Genomic DNA, 4,830 nt, shown 5'->3' on the forward strand with positions numbered 1-4,830 from the left:
GAACAGATAAATTTTTCTAACGAAAATGAACAGTGTAATCAGATTTATTTCAATGTAGTGAATAACAGTGCACATCCAAGTGGCGAAGCTTTTCAAGAATCAGAGAATGACCAACTGGTTACACAAAACGCGACAAAAGCAGATACACCATCACACAGCACGGAGAATGGAGTAGGTAAGTTTGGCACGGATCGAGTTGTGGCATTATTGGTAAATGAAAAACAAGATAACCTTAATGAAACGAATAAACCACTTAATGAAAAACTTGACAACAATTCCAAACAGTTGAATGAAATAATAGAGAACCATTTCAAACAACTTAGTGAAATGCTCAAACAGTAGTATGAAAAATCAAACAACAATTCCAAACTGTGGAATGAAAAACACGACAACCTTAACGAACAGAACAAACAACTTAGTGAAAAGATTACAGCTGTTGCCGTGCAACGTCATGATACTAAAGAACAATTACGTGACGAAATTAAGGCTTGTGCTAGTAACAGTAATGAAGAAATTAGATTTGTTGCACAAGAATTAGGTAATAGACATGCAGGCACAGCAAAGACATCGCAACCAACTTCTGCAAAGCAAATTTCAGAGTCATGTACATTCAACGAGTTGCATTTGAAAATTTCATTTCGTCGTCATTACGAGACATAGCACAAGAGCAGAGTAAAGACAACGTATGGAAAGAAATAAACACCTTTGGCAAGATAGGAGTAATGTTACCATTAGAAACCATAACACTGTACGCAATAACATTCTGTTTCGCCGCTCTCACCCTGACAGCAACAATTGGTTATTATGCATTCCTGACGAACTTGTTAACAAATTAATCTGGTATACTCATTTAAGTTACGCACATTACGGAGCCAGAAAATGTTTTCTTATACTGAGACAGAACTGTTATTTTACCAACATGGAGAAACGTATTCGACGAGTTTTAGCGTCATGCAAAATCTGCCAGAAAGCTAAGTCAGATACGACTTCACATATTCCTCCGTTACATCCCATTGTACCTGTTAAACTGAGACACATGGCCACTGTAGACATTTTTGGTCCGATTCCCAGAACTAATAGAGACTTTTGCTACATCTTTGTCGCTGTTGAACTCACTTCAAAATTGGTTACCTTCACTCTGTTACGCAAAGCTACTGCTAAAACTGTTTCGAAAGCATTTGTAAAACATTTTCTATTCCATGTAGGGCATGTATTGAAAGTAATTTCCGACAATGGATCACAGTTTCGATCTACTATATGGACACGTATTTTATGAGCTAGAAACATTTCTCCGATCTATATATCCAGGTACCATGCTTCTTCGAACCCTTGTGAACGATTAATGAAAGAAATTGGTAAACTGTGTAGAATATACTGCCATAAAAAACATATTGATTGGGACACACACATACTCTCATTCCAGGATGTAATTAATTCCATACCAAATGAATCTACTATGCTATCTCCGTCTGTTATACTGAAAAGTGTTGAACCACCTAGCAAAAGTAAAGAATTAGTAACCTTTCCTACATCTCGTCGACTACGACACCATGAAATAATTGACATTGCGCTGAACAACATCAAACATGCCGCAGAGCGCTGGAGAAGACAGCAAAAACAGGTTTCTACACGCCGTGACTTTCACATTGGACAGAAGATATTAGTATGCACACATTATTTATCTAATAGAGGAAAAAGTAGATGTAGTAAATTTGAGCTTCTATATGCAGGTCCATATCGAATTCGCAGCATTCCTCACCCCAATGTGGTATACGTCGAAACTCTGAGAACCAGAAAAACCAAAGGCAATCACCATATCTCCAACATCAAACCCTTTATTGAATGAACATACTTTATGATTTATCACACTGTAATGCCATTTCCTGATTTTTTGTATGACCACTTATGCAATTATATTCACATGAACACTTACTTATGAGTATCGTATTTTTTCTTAGCAAGTGCCCGGCAAGGTAAGGTTAGCAGTTAGCTTTTCTTGTCGTTACACATCAGACCGTGCACATTTTTCCAGATGAACTTACACATTTTATGACCACTTATGCAATTATATTTATGTGACTACTTACTAATGATTATCGTATTTTTTCTTGGCAAGTGCCCGGCAAGGTAATGTTAGTAGGTTGCTTTTCTTGTCGTTACACATCTGACTGTGTACATTTTTCCAGATGAACTTACACATTTTATGACCACCTATGCAATTATATTTATGTGATTACTTACGATGATTATCGTATTTTTTCTTGGCAAGTGCCCGGCAAGGTAAATTTAGCAGGTCGCTCTTCTTGGCGTTACACATCAGACCGTGCACATTTTCCATTTTTCATGTATGTAAGATTCTTTTACTGTTTTGTTTGTATGCACTATGAAATATTTAAGATATAACAAACACCAGTTGACTTTGACATTATGCCTTATGATAGCTCAACATCGTGACTATTTTAAATTTTTTTTGCTGCTACGTTGTGATACTCTGTGTACATTTTTGCCCCTGCACACTGTCTATGTTTTTGACATATTACGTTTTCTGTCATGCTATGTTGTATGCTTAATTATATCACTATAAACCAGTTTTTATTTAATGGGTATATGATTTAAATGCAAGACATTAATCATTGTTTATCATTTTCAGAAAGGAATAACGTGTAAAAGAAATAAATTATGGGAATGTCACCTTCGAAATGAACGAAATAAGATGCAATACATTGTCACTAAGAGTAAATGAATCAGAATTAACAAGCATTAACAAGAGCATACTATACACATCGTATGATAACAGTCTTAACTAATTTTTTCTTTCAGAATACGAGGCCATTGATGCAGGCTGTCAGACAGAACTACACATCTTAGTTTTAGTGATGAAATATGCTAGAAATAAGGAACTATATACTACGAATAGTTGTATAATGAATAATGAAGTGACTTTTTTGCAGATGATAATGAATGATGATGAATAGTGATGAAGAATATGCTAATATGGAAGTTTTTCTTTACAGGTGATATTAATGGAGTTATGTTGATATGGATAATGAAGTTTTTCTTTGCAGGTGATGATAGTAATGATAATGAAGTTTTTCTTTGCAGATGAGGATAATGTTGAAGTTTATGTATTTATGCTATGTAGTTATTTAAGTATTTGTTGCAGTTCGTTTTGACAGTATGTCTTATGTCGCATGGTATGATGACTGAAGGTTTTGGAAAGGACAGCTAGAGAACATCTATATTTTTTACACATTTCATTACCTGTTAATTCGAAGTTCACTACTTTTCAGAATAATATGCGTTTCTTCTTTCAGCTTAACAATCCATTTTGTATATTTTGCAGGAGATATTATTCACGAAATTAATGTGCTATAATCAGTTGGTCATTAAACCTGTGTCATTCATGAATGTGATCACATATACTCTATTTGTTTCATAACCTTGCTACAGCAGACTCATGACGAATGATGTTACACATCTTCCATTGCAGCAATAAATCAAATGCAAATATTCTTATGCCCCAGCAATAAATTATCGATACCAACGCAATGCATTGCTAGCACAAAAAAAGTATTACCAGTCCCAAATAATGATACCAGTTTAAAAGAGTTACGAGTAATACTGAATGATTTTTTCCAACCACAGACTTGAGTAATAGTTACAGAGTGTTACATTTTTAAATATGTCAGATGTCACTTTAATGATGAGTTCTGAGTAATAGTGAATAATATTTTATATTAATGCATGCATGCTCTACACTCATTAACTCCTGTTTTGACTGATGACTTTTGATGTTTTGTAACTGGCCAATGAGTGCCAATAATTATTTTTAAATGTGTCATATGTCACTTGAATGATGAAAAACGTTTTGTAATATTCAATACTTGCTGGCCAACGAATGCCACTGTTTCTTGTATTTTTGTATTATGTCACTTTCATGCTATATATATGAATACCAGTAGCTTGATACTACACTCATTAACTCCTGTTTTGACTGATGACTTCTGATGTTTTGTAACTGGCCAATGAGTGCCAATAATTATTTTAAATATATCATATGTCACTTGAATGATGAAAAATGTTTTGTAATATTCAATACTTGTTGACCAACAAATGCCACTGTTTCTTGTATTTGAAACTTGTATTATGTAACTTTTATGCTATATATATGAATACCAGTAGCTTGATGCTGCACTCATTAGCTCCTGTTTTGAATGATGACTTCTGATGATTTGTAACTGATCAATGAGTGCCAATAATTAATTTTAAATATGTCGCATGTCGCTTGAATGATGAAAAATGCTTTGTAATATTCAATACTTGCTAACCAATGAATTCCACTGCTTCTTGTACTTTAAATTTATATTATGTCACTTACATGCTATATATATGAATACCAATAGCTTGGTGCTACACTCATTAGCTCCTGTTTTGAATGATGACTTCTGATGGTTTGTAACTGGTCAATGCGTGCCAATGTTCTCTGTAATTAGATAACTTATGAATATTATTGTGTAATACTTCATACATGGTACAGAAATGTTCAGTAACTGGGCGATGAGTGCCACGAATTATTCAAATTAGTTGATAGACTAGTGTAATTATCAATGATGACTGGCATCAGACTTAATGTCCTTCACCACCTGACCTCATGCTCATGGAGCACTATATTTGGTTTTTGCACTAATTCTACGTTGGTGTACCTTACAAGAACGTGGTGTTGACACGACATGCTGTCCACCACCTTGAACGATGGAGATGTTATTATGGTCCCACTGTTTGGTGTACCTAATGTACTACCAAAATGATAACATGGAATATTACTACGAC

The sequence above is a fragment of the Schistocerca americana genome, chromosome 3 (genome assembly GCF_021461395.2).
Source record: "Schistocerca americana isolate TAMUIC-IGC-003095 chromosome 3, iqSchAmer2.1, whole genome shotgun sequence".
NCBI lineage: Eukaryota > Metazoa > Arthropoda > Insecta > Orthoptera > Acrididae > Schistocerca > Schistocerca americana.